Below are 17451 nucleotides of genomic sequence, written 5' to 3'. Positions count from 1 at the left end.
TGGGAATAATACATAAACTATCAGGAAGACTGAAGAAAAAAAGCAAAGAAAAAAGGCACAAAATAATATTAGGAATAGAAATGCAACATAAATACAGAGGGAGCAGAGATTTAAAAGGTAAAAAAGAATATTATGAACAAATTTAATAACACATTTGAAAGCTTGGGTAATGTGCAAATTCCTGCAAAAATACAAATTACTGTAACTGTCAAAAATTAAAGAGGAATTTCAAATGTTCTTATAAAAAAACTGAATCGGTACCCAAACATTTTTCCTACCAAAAAAACTCTAAGCCCAAGAGGATTCCAAGGTGAGTTCTAACAAATGTTCGAGGAACAGATGATTCCAATCTTACATGAATTATTCAGCAAATTGAAAAAGGAACCATTCCCAGCTCATTTTATTAAGTGAATATGTGGGTGTGTGTGTGTATGTGGGTGTGTGTGTGTGTATGTTTGTGTTTATATATTTTCTTCTAAAAGTTTTGGGGTGCCTGGGTGGCTCAGTCGGTTGAGCGTCCGACTTCGGCTCAGGTCACGATCTCGCGGTCCGTGAGTTCGAGCCCCGCGTCGGGCTCTGGGCTGACAGCTCAGAGCCTGGAGCCTGCTTCCGGTTCTGTGTCTCCCTCTCTCTCTGTCCCTCCCCCGTTCATGCTCTGTCTCTCTCTGTCTCAAAAATAAATAAACGTTAAAAGTTTTAAGGTTATAGGTTTCATTATCTCCTTATTTTACCTGAAACTAAAAATTTATGTGTGTGTGGATATGTATATATATGTATATACATGAATATAAATTGTTTAGCACCAATTTTTGAACGTGTGTGGACACATGTATATGTTTGTATGCATGTGTGTGTGCACATGTGTATTTGCCAGAGATGAAGAGTAATAAGTCCTTTCACTGAGGCATACTCAGACTAGGAGGAATGCAAACAATAACACCAATACAACAGAAGAGGACCCGTAATCTGCCTGAGAAGGCTAGAGAAAGTAGCCTTCAACAAAGAGAAGATACTTCCTTAAGGATGAAAAGGAGTTTGTCAAATCAAGAAATGGGAGAAGGAATAAAAAGTAGAGGAAGACCTATTTTAAAAGCACATATTTATAGAGGTTTTATCTAGTACCTAAGGGGAAAGATGTATCTCAAGAAGACAGTGTTGCTGGGGAAAAAGTGATAGAGACATTCATTGGGATTTAAGTTCTGTCTCTTTTTTTCTTGGTCTTGGAAATGACTCATTGGCTCAGCATTGAGAGTAAGGACAAGAGTACTTTTTATAGTCAATGGAGAGTCTCTTCCACACACATATGGAAATATTCCAGAGGTATGGGTATCCTGCTTTGGCTTGGATCATGTTTAATCACTGTTTCTTAGCCCACTACACACTGTCATTGATGTGTGTGCTTGTGTCTGAATGTGGGAGATGGCTATTAGTTTTAAAGTTCTTAATGTCACCATCTAGGGACACCTGGGTGGCTCAGTGGTTGAACATACAACTCCTTTCAGTTCAGGTCATGATCCCAGAGTGGTGGGATTGAACTCTGCATTGGGCTCCATGCTGAGCATGGAGACAGCTTAGATTCTCTGTCTCCCTCTGTCCCTCTCCCCTGTTTGTGCTATCTGTAAAATAAAAACATTTCACCATCGAAACAATCATATTTCTGAATGAAAGTTCTGTTTAAGCATCTCAATGGTAAAAAAATAAGCATTTGCGGGTGTGCCAGGGTGGCTCACTTGACTGAGTGTCCAATTCTTGGTTTCAGCTCAGGTCATAATCTCACAGTTCATAAATTTAAGCCCCAAGTCGTGCTGTGTTCTGACAGTGCAGAGCCTGCTTGGGATTCTCTCCCTCTTTCTCTCTGCCCTTCCCCCACTCTCTTACTCTCTTTCTCAAAATAAATAATTTTTTTTTAAAAATAAGCATTTGTGAATTTAAAATCCTTTGCTTTTATTTACAGTATTGAGCTAATTTATAAGTCTTTTATGAGACTCATTTATAAAATTCAAACCCTTTCTCTCATTTACTGACAGTCTCAAACTATCAGAAGAGAGAATGTTTTCTTGGTAAAATAGATTTGATAATGAAAGAATTTTTTAAAGTACTAAATTAATTATTAATTTATTGACTATCCTAAGCTCTGAAAAGAAGGAAAATCTATCTGTAACCAAGAAGTGTTTCTCTACTGGGATTTTATTTGCCATGATACATCAAGTGGTCAATATAAACTGAGCATCTTAAACATATTTATATTCTGTCACTTGTGTATTATTTGTTACACATCAAAAATAAATGCTTGAGGAAATAAGACATATTGTAAAGAGTAACTGTTTACAACTGACCATAGGTGTTAAATTTTTCTTTAACTGGTGATTTTTTTTTCTTGTTAAAACATTCATAAACCCAAGGAAGCTTCAATATTTCCTACATTTCTAACCCCAAGTTCATGAGTATATTGCTAGCATTGGACTAGAATTTGCATTTATACTATTTTGAAAAGGATTTGCTAAGTTGTTTTAGAGTATAAATATATTATTGGGCTGAAAGTTAATATGTTTTTAGAAAATCAATACAAATTATATGGCACTAATAATTAGATGAATAACTAATATGGTTATTATACATAAATCTCATCAATTTATGAACACAGAAGCAGAATTTAAATCCATTAATTCATTAATCCAGGCATTCATTTTTCATTCATTTATGTAGCAGAAGTGAGTTAAAAACATGACCAGGTACCAATTAACAATTATGCCAAATCTTCACTGTTATCATAGACTGTAACAAATATTTTTCTCGTAAGTATTTTCATAGCACCTGACCAAATGTTAGGTAAGATCAGTGTGTTTCCACAATGGCTGTGAACCTCCTGCAACAGAATTATTTAAGGTCTATGTTAAACTACAGATTCCTGGTCCATCTCCTCCCTCTATTAAGATAGTTGTTAGTGGTCCATAGAAATTTAGTTTAATGGGTTCTCCAGATGATTCCTAAAGATCTCAAGTTTGAGACAAATTGAGGAAGATGGCAGAGTAGGAGGATCCTGGGCTCACTTTGTCCCACATCAGTGTAAATGACCCAGTGAAAGTGACCTGAAAACTGGCAGAACAGATCCTCCAGAGCTAAATGTAAAGAGGCCACATCAAAGAGGGTAGGAAGGGCAGAAATGCAGTTGGGAGCCAACCTGACCCATGGAACTGTCTATGGGAGAGAGGGATGCAATGGGCGCAGAGACAGGAGAGGAGCAGACCCCACACCAGGCAACTAGGTACAGAGGACCTGCACTGGGAAAAAGAATCCCTGTAACATTTGGCTTTGAAAACCAGAGGGACTTAACTTCTGAACTTCTTACCATCAGTGGGGCTTAACACTTGGAACTTTAAAAACCAGTGGGCTCAATTCTGAGAGAGCCAGAATGAGACAAAACTGAGTCCAGGCCTTCGAAGACACAGCACAGAAAACAGCCCCACTGAGATACAGCATAGAAGCAGCAGTTTGAAAAATGCCTGAAGTATATGGGAAGGACATTTATTTACTAATCTCAGCATGTGCTGGAGGGGCAGGAGTCTTTGGGAGACTTCTCCAAGAACAAAAAGGCTGGAGAGCACCACTTCCCTCCCCCACAACCTAGCCTAGATACATGGACACCTGCAGGAACCAGTGTAGCAAGAGCACTTTCCACCTAGTTTGCTAACACCTTCTGCACCTGTGTTCCCCTGTGAACTATCCCCTCCAGCCTGGCCCTGGCAGCTTTCCAAAGAAGCTCCAGGTACCCTCCCATAGCAGACCAGTGCAAACCTTGGTAATATCATGTTTCCCACACCCATGTTCTCCTATGGACCTGCCCCCTCCAACATTCCCTTAGTAGGAGTGCACCCAAGGCATTGCCACAATCATGGCAGTGTGCAAGCAGCCCCAACAGGGGTCAGCACTACCTTAAAATGACTCCCACCCCATGGGGAGAGGAAGAAGACCACACATAGCAGTATGACTATGGCTCTAGCAATGGGCTGGGGGCAGACCTCTGGTCTGACTGCAGGGCGCCAGCCACCAATGAAAGCTTCGTGGAGTACAATATGGGAAAAGCATCCTGTAGTTCAATACTACCACAGCTCTGAGAAACAGCTGATCTAACCCAACTCAAGCCCAAGGTGGCCTAGACTAGCCCACTAACAACACAGGGACCAAACCCTGCCCACAACAGGCAAAGAGAGCTCTTTCAGATGACTGGACTGAGGCAAATGTCACTCAGCCACAGCAGTAGGGCACACACAACACACATAGGAGATACCCCTCAAGTGTCAGGTTCTGGTAAACAGGGGACATTGCACTGCAGGGCACTATAGACCTCCCCTACATAAGGCCATGCCTTTCAAAAGCAGGAAATGTAGCTGACCTTTCTAACATATAACACAGAGAGAGTTAGACAAAATGAAGAGATGGAGAAATATGTCCAAATGAAAGAACAGAACAAAATCATAGCAAGAGAGATAAACAAAATAAATGTAAGTAATATACCAGATAGATAATTTAAAGTAATTGTCATAAAGATAATCACTGGACTTGAGAAAGAGTGGAGGACCTCAGTGAGACTCACAACAAAGAGATAGAAAACATAAAAAGAATGAAAGATGAAGAACTCAATAACTGATATTAAAAATACACTAGAGGGAAGAAATAGAGGTAGCAGAAGAATGGGCCAGCGATCTGGAGGACAGAGTACTGGAAAGCAATCAAGCTGAGCAGGAGAGAGAAAAAAGACTAATAAAAAATGAAAATAGACTTAGGGAACTCAATTACACCATCAAGTGTAGTAACATTCACACTATAGGGATCCCAGAAGGACAACAAAGAGAAAAGAGGGCAGAAAGTGTATTTGAAGATATAATACCCGAAAACTTTCCAAATGTGGGGAAGGAAATAGAAATCCAGATCCAGGGGGCACAGAGAATCCCAAAAACATCAACTAAAAGAGGCCCACACCAAGACACATAATTGAAATGGCAAAAAGTAGTGATAAAGAGAATTTTAAAAGCAACAAGAGCAAAGGAAGCAGTTACATACAAGAGCAAGTCTATAAGGCTATCAGCTGGTTTTTCAGCAGAAACTTTGCAGACCAGAAGGGGGTGATATGATATATTCACTGGCTAAAAGGGGGAAAAACAAAAAAACAAAAACCCTACAACCAATACTCTATGCAGCAAGCCTATTATTCAGAATAAAAGGAGAGAGAAAGAATTTCCCAAGCAAAACTTAAAGAAATACATCACCACTAAGCCAGCCTTACAAGAAATGTTAAAGGGGCTCTTTGAGTGGAAAGGAAAGATCATAAGCCAGAGTAAGAAAAGTAGGAAGTACAAAAACAGTAAAATTAAGTATATCTATAAAAGTCAGTCATGCACTCAGATATCACCTCACGCCAGAGTGGCCAAAATGAACAAATCAGGAGACTATAGATGCTGGAGAGGATGTGGAGAAATGGGAACCCTCTTGCACTGTTGGTGGGAATGCAAATTGGTGCAGCCGCTCTGGAAAGCAGTGTGGAGGTTCCTCAGAAAATTAAAAATAGACCTACCCTATGACCCAGCAATAGCACTGCTACGAATTTACCCAAGGGATACAGGAGTACTGATGCATAGGGGCACTTGTACCCCAATGTTTATAGCAGCACTCTCAACAATAGCCAAATTATGGAAAGAGCCTAAATGTCCATCAACTGATGAATGGATAAAGAAGTTGTGATTTATATACACAATGGAATACTACGTGGCAATGAGAAAGAATGAAATATGGCCTTTTGTAGCAACGTGGATGGAACTGGAGAGTGTGATGCTAAGTGAAATAAGCCATACAGTGAAAGACAGATACCATATGGTTTCACTCTTATGTGGATCCTGAGAAACTTAACAGAAACCCATGGGGGAGGGGAAGAAAAAAAAAAAAAAAAGAGGTTAGAGTGGGAGAGAACCAAAGCATAAGAGACTGTTAAAAACTGAGAACAAACTGAGGGTTGATGGGGGGTGGGAGGGAGGGGAGGGTGGGTGATGGGTATTGAGGAGGGCACCTTTTGGGATGAGCACTGGGTGTTGTATGGAAACTAATTTGACAATAAATTTCATATATTAAAAAAAAAAGTCAGTCATGGGATTACAAAATGAAAGGATGACACCATATATCTAAAACATGGTGGTGAGGGGGAGTAGTAAAAATTTAATGCTTTTAGAATAGGTTCAAATTTAAGCGACCATCAACTTAACACAGACTGTTATATGCATAAGATGTTAAATGTAAACCAAATGGTAACCACAAATCAAAAACAAGTAATAGAATGCAAAAAAAAAATAGAGAACAGAATCCAAGTATATTACTAAAGATATCCAGAAAGCCGTGAGAGAAGAGAGTAAAAGAAGAAAGGTACAGAGAAAAACTCCAAAAACCATTATAAAACCAGTAACAAAATGGCAGTACGTTCACATCTATCAGTAATTACTTTGAATGTGAACAGACTAACTGCTCTAATCAAAAGGCAAGGGTGACAGAATGGATTAAAAAAGGAAGACCCATTTTTATGCTGCCTATAAGACTCATTTCAGACCTAAAGACACAGGAAGATTGAAAGTGAAGGAACGGAAAAGAATTTATCATGCAAATAGATGTCAAAAGAAAGCGAGGTTGCTATACTTATATCAGACAAAAGATACTTTAAAACAAAGACTGTAACAAGAGACAAAGAAAAACACTATATAATCATAAAGGGACAATCCAACAAGAAGATATAATAATTGTAAATATTCATGCACCCATGAAGCACCTAAGTACATAAAACAATTAATAACAAACATAGGAGAAATCATTGATAGTAATACAATTATAGTAGGAGACTTTAACACCCTATTTACATCAATGAATAAATTATCCAAATAGAAAATCAACAAGGAAACAATGGCTTTGAATGATAGATTAAACCAGATGGATCTAACAGACATATTCAGAATATTATTTTCTAAAACAGCAGAATACACATTCTTTTCAAGTACACATGTTACATTCTCCAGCACAGATCACATATTAGGCCACAAAACAAGTCTCAATATATTCAAAAGGATTGAATCCATCTTTTCCAATTACAATGCTATGAAACTAGAAATCAACCACAAGAAGAAAATCTGGAAAGAACACAAATACGTGGAGGTTAAAAAACATGCTGCTAAATAATGAAAGGGTCAACCAGGAAATCAAAGAGAAAATAAATGGAGACAAATGAAAATGAACACACAAAAGTTCAAAATCTTTGGGATGCAGCAAAAGCTGTTCTAAGAGGGAAGTTTATAGTTACACAGGCCTACGTCAAGAAGGAAGAAAAAACTCAATAAACAACCTAATCTTACATATAAAGGAGTTAGAAAGGGGAAAACAAAACCCAAAACCAGAAGAAAGAAGGAAATAATAAAGATTAGAGCAGAAATAAAAGAAATAGAAACCAAAACCAAAACCAAAAACCCACAATAGGACAGATCGATGAAACTAGAAGCTTTTTAAAAGATCAACAAAATTGATAAACCTCTAGCCAGACACATCATTATTTTTCAAATTTAAAAAAAAATCAGAAATGAAAGAGAAGAAGTAACAACTGACACCACAGAAATACAAAGGATTGTAAAAGAATATTGTGAAAAATTATATGCCAACAAATTGGACAATTTAGAAGAAATGTTAAATTCCTAGAAACATAATCCCACCAAACTAAATCAGGAATAGAAAATCTAAACAGACTGAAAACCAACAATGAAATTGAATTAGTAATCAAAAAAACCCAAAAAACAAAGTCCAGGAGCAGATAGTTTCACAGGTGAATTCTACCAAACACATGAAGAAGAATTAACACAAATTTTCCTCACACTATTCCAAAATATAGAAGAGTAGAAGAGGAAGGAAAGCTTCCAAATTCATTCTCTGAGGCCAGCATTACCCTGATATTAAAACCACTACAAAAAAAAAGAGAACTAGAGGCCAATATCTCTGATGAAAATAGACAGAAAAATTCTCAAAAGAATATTAGCAAACCAAATCCAACAATACATTAAAAAAATCATTCACCACAATGAAGTGGAATTAATTCCTGGGATGCAAAGACGTTTCAATATTCGCAAATCAATGTGATACATCACATCAACAAGAGAAATAAAAACCATCTGATCATTTCAATAGATGCAGAAAATTCATTTGAAAAAGTACAAGATCCATTCATGATAAAAAACCCTCAGCAAAGTTGGCTTAGAAGGAACACACCTCAGCCAAATAAAGGCCCCATATGAAAAACCCAGAGCTAACATACTCAATAGTAAAAAACTGAGAGCTTTTCTTTCCCCTTAAGGTCAGGAACAAGACAAGGATGTCCACTCTCACCACTTTTACTCAACATAATATTGGAAGTCCTAGCCAGAGCAATCAGATAAGAGAAAGGAATAAAAGGCTTCCAAACTGGTAAGAAGTAAAACTTCCACTGTTTGGAGATGACCTGATACTCTATATAGAAAATCCTATTAAAGACTCCACCAAAAAACTACTAGAATTGATACATGAATTCAGTAGGGTCATAGGACACAAAATCAATATACAGAAATCCATTTGAACAGACAACTCCATTTCTCCAAAAATATATGGTTTACAAATGAGCACATGAAAAGATGCTCAATATCATCATCTCTAGTCACTGGAGAAATAGAGTTTAACACCACAAGATACTACTACACCTCTATTAGGATGACTACAAAGACTGACCACACCAAATTCTGGTGAGGAATGTGGAGGGACTAGAACCTTCATACACTGCTGGTGGGAATATAAAATAGTACAACCATTTCGGAAAACAGTATAGCAGTTTCTTAAAAAGTTACATAGACCTGCCATGTGACTCAGCCATTATGCTCCTAGCTATACACTCAAGAGAAATAAAGTATGTCCACATAAAAACTTATACACAAACGTACATAGCAGCTCCATTTGCGACAGACAAAAAGCCAGATACAATCCAAATGTCTATCAACAGGTGAATGGACAAAGGATATTATATTTATATAATGAATACTACCCAGCTGTAAAAAGGAATGAACTATGGATATACACAACATGTATGAATCTCCACATAATTATACTGAGTGAAAGAAGCCAGGAAAAAAAAAAATGCATTCTGTATGATTCTGTTTATAGAAAATTCTAGAAAATACAAACTAATCCAAAGTGACAGAAAGCAGGTCAGTTGTTGCTTGGGGGACCACAGCCGGGTAAGGAGAAGCAGGAGGGATGTAGTACAAGGGAAACAAGCACACATTTGGAAGTGATGAACATGTTCATTATCTTGATTCTGGTGATCGTTTCACAGGTATATACATATGTCAAAACATCAAATTATGCACTTTAAATATGTGAAGTTTATTTACTTATAAACTTATTTACTGAGTTTGTAACTCAGTAAAGCTGTTAAGATAATTTAAATGGTGGGAGGAGAACAGTGATAAATCAGGCTAAATGATTACTATGAATAACCCTTGGGACCTGAAACAAAAGATTACAAGTGAACCATTCTGTTGCTCATGCCAAGTGGTGCTGTTTCAGTCTTCACATTTATTACTTCACAGTAATAAAAGGCTGGGGCTGAAATAGCTTTGTCCTCTGATTCCACTGCTATCTAACATTTGACATCAAGTAATTTGTAATAGTAAAAAGTTTTAAAGACTCTATTTTTGTTGTGCTGATCAAATAAATCTAGAGGCCTCTCACCTCTTCTTTCTTAGGCTGGGTGTCTTCCAGCCATGTTCGAGAGAATAAATGTGAGACTCCCCTTACCTGGGAAACTCAGGGAAAGCTATAGCACTCTCAAACGTCGTCGGAGTCCTTAAGCTAGTTAAGCTCTGGAAATAACCAAGGTTGTAATGGAGCATTAAAATAAGCTATTTTACACATGATAACACCCATACAGATTGTTCTTGACTTCTAACTTCACATACATGCTCTAAGTGGGGGCAAGAGTTTTCTCTTAGTATGGCCTTCCACTCTTCATGGCTCTCTCTGCCTCTAAAAATATTCAGAGGGTTGGTTTGCCATAGAGCAATCCACTGTGTCCCCAAATTCCAGGGACAGAGAACAAGCTCTCCAAGCAGCCTCCAACACTCCAGCATTGTAACACTTTCTTCGTACACTTTTTCCCCGTGTTTCTTTTAGTTCAGACCTTTTATATCATCAAAGTGTGCAATTAGCTAACGTTTATGAATGTAGTTTTCTGGGAAGCTGTATCCATGATCTAGCCCCCTGCTTTGGCATGAGGGCATTCTTGGCACCTATTGCTTTGCACTCAGCCTCTATCCCTGGATCTTTAGCCGCTTTGTACTCAGCCTCTATCCCTGGATCTTTAGCCGAAGCTGAAGTGGAAAGCATTTCTATTAATATTCTCTTAGAGAATTATAGATTGTTGACATTTCATAGCAGGAAAGAACCAAGAAGATCATGTAATTCAGGTGGAAAACAGGTTTTATCTCTCATTCTAAATTCATATGGTTGGTAGTGACTGCTTGGAATGGGAATGAGTAATGAGGCTCAGGATCAAGTTAAAGAACTCTGTCCAAGATGGCTGAGGTTGGCCAAGGCAGAGGGACAAGGCAACAAGAGCTGCAGACTGGGTGTCTACCACAGTCCAGCCATTTTTAGGATGAGGAATGAGTTCATATGAAAGGACAATTAGAGGTTTCTGATACACATTCTATGGCTTGTGATTATGTGCGAAATAAGGCTTAAACTTTTTGAATGATCATTAAGACTATGAGACTTAGCTCCAATATGGATGCCCAACCTTATCTTCTGCTACCTCCCTGGCCCTCTATATATTTGGAGATCAGTAACAATGAACCATTTGTCTTTTCATAAACTGACCATGAACTTCTATGTCTCTATGATTTTTTTAAATCATTTTTAAAGGTTGTTCCCTCCACTTAGAATAGTCTGCTCCCAAATTCCCCATACTAAAATGCCAGATGCTTCATGAACTCCTCCCTAGGTTTCAAAGCTCCCTCTCTTCTCCCGTGGCATTTGGTCATGCTTCTGCTACAGCAAAAATGTACCTGCCAGCTCCTATGGAGATATGTTTATGTGTTTGCAAAACCCTCTATGACAGAGACTGCCACATCTCTCTCCATACTACTTCTCTGCTTCTTCTTTAATGGTAAAATCCCCAGTCTTTAGTTAACTACGTAAGTACTAGAATAAAGGCAAGATTTCTTTTAAGTTTTTTAAATGTTTGTTTATTTTTGAGACAGTGCACACATGCAAGTGGGGGAAGGAGCAGAGAGAGTGGGACAGAGAGAATCTCAAGCAGGCTCCGAGCTGTCAGCACAGAGCCCCACGCAGGACTCGATCTCACGAACCATGAGAACATGACCTGAGCCAAAATCAACAGTCAGACACTTAACCAAGTGAGCCACCCAGATGCCCCCAAAGACAAGATTTCCAAGCCCCTCTTTTAGTGAGGTATGTGGCCACATGACTGAGTGCTGACCATGTGAGAGAAGCAGAAATTCCATATGCAACCTCTAGGAAATACCATTAGAGGGAAGGCCTGTGCTCTTCTCCTCCCTTTCATCTTCCCCTCTTTCTAGAATGCAGTTGTGGCACTGGAGGTTTAAGCAGACGCATGAGACCATGAGAAAAAAGCCATGTGCTAAAGATGGTAAAGTAACTTGATAGAAAGAGTCATGATATGTGGACTGGTTACCTCCTGACTTTGTTTACATAAGAGAAAATAAACTTTCCTCCTGCTAAAGCCATTACCTTGAGGTAAATGTCACTGTCACACCTCTCCTTCCTCCCCACTGCACCCCACTCCACACAGTAGACCATAAGCTCTTTGATGAAGTAAATTCCAGTAGGCATCTGCAAACCCAAAAATCTACAACAACCAGGCAGGTAGCATTAATGTGTGAATGGTTTGGGCCTGGGTAGGACCATGGAGCAATAAGCCTTGTGGCAAATGGGGATCTCTACAAACAAAACACAATACTTAGTTTGATCTTTTGCACTTGTTCAATGAATTAATGTAGCTTTTCTGTAAAGACTTTTTTTCCCTTGATAAACTTCTTTCCTTATTTGAACATCCATAACACTATACTCTAATAGTATTTTAACCTCTCTCTAGCCTTTATTATGTTGGTTTAAAAGCTCACCTCCTACCCGTAACTTTTTCTCAACTCCTTGAGGTCAGGGGCCACTTTTCCCAGATCTTTGTGTCCTCCAGGGCACTTCAGGTGCTGGTAGGCATTGCTAGATGCTTCTGCACTGACAGAGGTAAGGAATGGCCCAAAAAACATGTCCAAACGACTTCAAATCCACATTCATTTTTCATCCTAGCCCTGAGTTGGGTCTCATCACTATAGGTGGTACCACCCTGATTTACTTCCAGTTGCTGACAAATGTCAAGCACATGTACAGTCTGAGGATACAGATGCTGCAGCTTGCCAGGCTGAGGCACAGAGCTAACATGAGTTAGCTCACTCAGGAGGGGTTTTGGTGCCAGCTGTATCCTGCAGAAATCCTGCTTGTTTCTTTTAGTTGTGAAACAAAGCAAAAACCCACCTCCTCAGCCTGAGCAACTGTTTTCAATCAATAATTAAGTAACTTTAAGGTCCCGATCTAGACAAACTTATCAATATTTTCACTGAAAAGGAATCAATATAGACAGAGGGAAGCATCCAAATAAACCCTTTTAATGGCAGTGTTTGGGCTGTGAGAAGTAAATGAATTGATTAAATGAGTGGCCAGTATTGGCCGGCCTGCCAATGTGATTCTTTCTTCACTTTCACAAACAACTCCAACAACCCAGTTTGATGCTCTCCCTTGCTGTCATGTTACTTTGATAAAGCTCTGTTCTAAACCTACTCAAGAGGGGGTATTTGCTTATATTAAATGTAAGAGTGTTTCTGAGTTGACAATTATTGATAACTAAGGTGCTGTGTTAGTGCTTTACCCAAATCATTTAATACTGGCAAAACCCTACAAGAACCATATTATCATTATTTCCCATTTTACAGATGATAGGACAAAGTCTTTGGAAAAATGAAATACCTTCAAACAACATGGGCTTGAATGCCATTGGCCCACTTACATGTGGATTCTTTTGGTAAACATAGCACAATACTTTAAATGTATTGTCTTTTCTAATGTTTTTTTAATAGCATTGTTTTCTCTAGCTTACTTTAAAAATACAGTATATAACATAGAAAATATATATTAATCAACTGTTTATGTTATAGGTAAGGCATGCCCAGCCAACAGGAAGCTCTTTAGTGAAGTCTTTGGAGGTCAAAACCTACATGCAGATTTTTGACTGTGTGGAAAGTCAGGGCCCCTAACCCCCACATTGTTCAAGGAGCAACTGTAGATCCTTGTCCCCAAATCACAAGAGCTAGTAGGAGTTAGAGCCAATACTTTCACCTTGTTCAATTATCCCCTGCCCTACTCAGCCTCCTGTCCCACCAAATTGCATGCTAGTATCATCCAATCTGCCGTTCTCACCACTGTAGACCCTGCTAATGGTCAGCTCTGACACAGAGTGCAATGATGGAGGTTGGGCTCTTGGGGGGTGTGGCCATAATATAAAATGAGTGATCCCTTTAGACTCCATTCACTTCCTCCCAGCTGAGCCATCTTTTGCCATCCTTCCCAACAGTCCTGGAGATTTGTCCTCAGAATCCAGAGTAGCCATCAGCTCTGTAAACTCAGTGAGTTTGTGTTAAAATCCCAGGTTCACGGTTCACTGGTTGTATAATCTTGGTCAAGTGATTTACTCTCTGTGAGCCTTGGTTTATGTGTTTTCACACTGGGGATAATATTAGATGTGTTGTAAGGATTAAATGAGATTATTCATGTAGAACATGGTGTGTTGGGGCTTGACAAAGAATTTATTAGTTATTATTATTAGTTATTATTTATCTTTTGAGAGAAAATTCTATTCTGCAAGTTACTTAGAAATAAATCTGATGAAGAAAAGAGGATGATCTAGTTTAGGGTGGAGTCAAAAACTAAGTGTGGCTCTGAAGCCCTCCTACAGGTTGTGTGTGACTGCCTTGTGCACTGGCTGTGAAGAAGATTCTGGGGTAAGTTTCCAGACATCCTGAAGCATTGCCACAAACTTAGCATAAGTTTGCTGCCTCCCACTTCAAAGGCAAATATACATTTGAAGATGTAATTTCTGGGAGGTTTTTTTTTTTTTAATCACATCTCATAAGCAATAAAATAGATGAATCTCATAGACAAAATGTTGAGTCAAAGAAGTCAAAAAAATATGTGTATATGCTGAATACTAACTTGTGGTGATAAAAATCAGGATAGTGTTTACCTCTGGAGAAGTGGTATTGAGTGAGAAAGGGTAGGAGGGAAACTTCTGGAGTGCCTAAAATGTTCTATGTCTTGAATTAGGTGGGGGGCATGAGCACATACACACATGTGAAATTGTATTGAGCTTGACACCTTAAGATTAGGCACTTTAACTGTATTCATGCCATGCCTTAAAAAAATTTTTTTAAGCCCTACTTTGTCTTTTTCATCCTCTGCATGGCTGTCTCTGCATGTCTCCACTCTCACTGCCCTCCTGACATGGAGCTGGACTCCTCCCAGAACAACAGGGAAAGAAGCCAATGGAAAATACTGTCTGAGATGAAACACTGAGTGTGGGCCCTGCAATAAAAGGTGTTTACTAACTGCTCTATTGGTTTCTAAAACAGTGTCAACCTTCACATTCAGGATTTATTTGTAGATTAGGCTTCATATTTGCAACAAAGAAGTGAAAATTCTTTGTCAAGCCCCAATTTCAAGATCTTTAGGTGTGAACGTGTGTGTGTGTGTGTGTGCATGCACACACGCGCGCAACCACACTCCGTACCTGTGCATGTGGACACACAAACTGGCCTTCCTTTCGTACTTAGGAAGAAGCTTTTCCTAAACACATATGTTGTCAGCATTTACGAACAGACCACACATATGAAAGGATGGGTCTGCATCTTTAACACTGAACTCACAAAGAATCAGAAACCACAAAGTTGGAAGGGCCCTTAGCAGGGCAGGCCATTCAGCTCATCTTCCTCCCCTGCCCGCAATCCTTTCAGTGGCATCCCTGACTGAGGGCTGACACATTACAAGGAAGTTCCACTAAGACACCCAGAGAGTTTCTGTCCTGTTGGCCACTGGGTCATTTGAGGATGTGAGAGGCTGAAGGGTGGACGTGGCCGAGAAAAGAGAAGAGCTGACAAATAGCTTTTATGTGTAATCAATATGGAACAATTCAACAGCAATAAGAATTGCTACATCTCCCCTTGGGCTCTCTGCCTTGCGTTCTAAAGCAAGCCACATTAGGTTTAGAGCAATTCAGGGCTTGGATTGTTGTAAATAGGTATGTCAGAGAAATGCAAAAGTTGCGCTGGCATTTTGGGTCCGCTCTGCCCTTCAGCAGCAATGGAAATCTTACCTCCCATTACATCTGCCCCGGTCACCAAGGACGCTTCAGCTGCCCTCAGCTGTTGCGAGCCACTGCACATGCTTGCTTTCTTTGTAAATATTTTTTTTCCAAGGTTTACTGTTTTGAAAGAATAAATACACATTCTCATCCGTAAAGGTTGAAACTCCCCCTTTCCATCTCTCTCTGCCCTTCTTGGAATTGCCTCTCCCCTGTGGAGCACAGCTGAGAAGTGTTCACTTATGCTCGGCAGAAAAGGATTTCCATGTGACAGAATGGAAAAGCTCCAACAACAAAAGTGACCTGCAAATTGCACAAAAGCACTTACTAGCTGCTGATGGGTCGCAGTCATGAATAATTATTGATCTGAGGAGTCTGAAAGTTGGGTAATTAATGCTCGGAAGGGAGCAAAAGACACATTTTTAGAAGAAAGTAGATTATTTCTATGTCTCCAATCTATCCCGTCACATTTTAAGTACTTGCCACTGTATGTTTCTTTTCGAGAGAAAACAACCTAGTTAATATTTATATAGCAAAAGGTAACAACTGATAATGTGCATCAATTTTAAGCAAATCTCATACTTTGTCCTTGTTACAAAGCCAGCTAGAGCAGTCATTAGAAAATAAAAAGCTAAATCTCTACAGAGAGATATCAGAGTTGAAGTACATATTAAAGCAGAGAAGCCCTTTCTCCCAAAATTATGTGTGAAATATTTGCCTGGAATGCTTCATCAACCCCCAAAATATTAAATGCAATATTCAGTGACCAAAAGCACTGAAAACCTATCAGCTATTGCTTCTGTCTCTGGTGATGAACAGAATAAGAAAAAATCGAAGCAATCATATAACACAGAAGAAAGAAGGAAAACCGGCATTTCCCAGGTACCTATGATGAATGAGACATTGTGCTAAGATTAGAGTAATATCAACCTGTTAAGATGTTGTAAGGATTAAACTAAACAATGGGCACAAAGAGCATAGCAAAACACCTAGAATTCAGCAGGAATTTAGTAAGTTGTAGCTATTTATATCAGGTTGTAAATATACGCAAACACACGCAATCATCCACGTGTGTGTGCATGTATGTCTGTGTATAATCTTTTTTCGTTTTTAAGGCTACAACAACCTGCTACTTAAGGTTTCTCAGCTAATATAGTAATTAGTATTCAAACATTACAGGAAGATATAAGGGAAAAAACAAATGTCTCCCAAAGCCAGCCGCCATCAACATTTGTGGAAAATTCTTCCACAATTTTCTTTCTTTTTTTTAAATGTTTATTTATTTTGAGAGAGAGAGAGAGAGAGCGCGTGCACAAAAGCGTGTGAGCGAGCACACACACAATTGGGGGAGGGACAGAAAGAGAAAGGGAGAGAGAGAATCCCAAATAGGCTTTGCAATGTCCTGGTAGAGCCAGATGCGGAGCATGAGATTGTGACCTGAGCTGAAACCAAGAGTCACACACTTAACTGACTGAGTCATCCAGGTGCCCCCACACCTTTCTCTTTCCATACATGTGTGCATGCAGCCAAGCGCGCGCACACACACACACACACACACACACACACACACACACACAAGTTTGTATAAGTTGCCTCACAGTGCTTATGCATTTTGCAGTCTGCCTCAAATTCAACAACCTGGCCTGGTGCCCACAAGGTAGATATTATTATTTCCATTTGGGGGAGAGTTGAGAAATCCAAGGCTCAGAGAAGTGTGTACATTTTCCTAAGGTCAGTCATTTTGCAACTAAGGGAGCAGAGCTAAAATCTGAAACTTCCTTTATCTAATCCAAACCCATGCTTTTTTCCACACAAAGAAGAAACATACAGTTATGCCTAGTAATTGCAAATTCCCCTTAAGAAAAATTCAGTTGTACACAAATTTACTTCTTCTATAAACCTTTTTAGCAACTTGGTTCTACTAGACATGAATGGCAAGCTAGTCCTTTTGGGAGTAA

General features: G+C 39.1%; 1 long non-coding RNA gene across 1 annotated transcript in view; it reads right to left on the bottom strand.

The window, feature by feature from the left end:
- Window positions 1–17451, bottom strand: part of LOC122227963 — a 100240-nt gene that overhangs the window by 58961 nt on the left and 23828 nt on the right. The window lies entirely within an intron of this gene.

This window comes from Panthera leo, chromosome C1 (genome assembly GCF_018350215.1).
Source record: "Panthera leo isolate Ple1 chromosome C1, P.leo_Ple1_pat1.1, whole genome shotgun sequence".
Classification (NCBI taxonomy): domain Eukaryota; kingdom Metazoa; phylum Chordata; class Mammalia; order Carnivora; family Felidae; genus Panthera; species Panthera leo.
The sequence above is the reverse complement of the archived record's forward strand: the minus strand, read 5'-3'. Positions and strand labels throughout refer to the sequence as shown.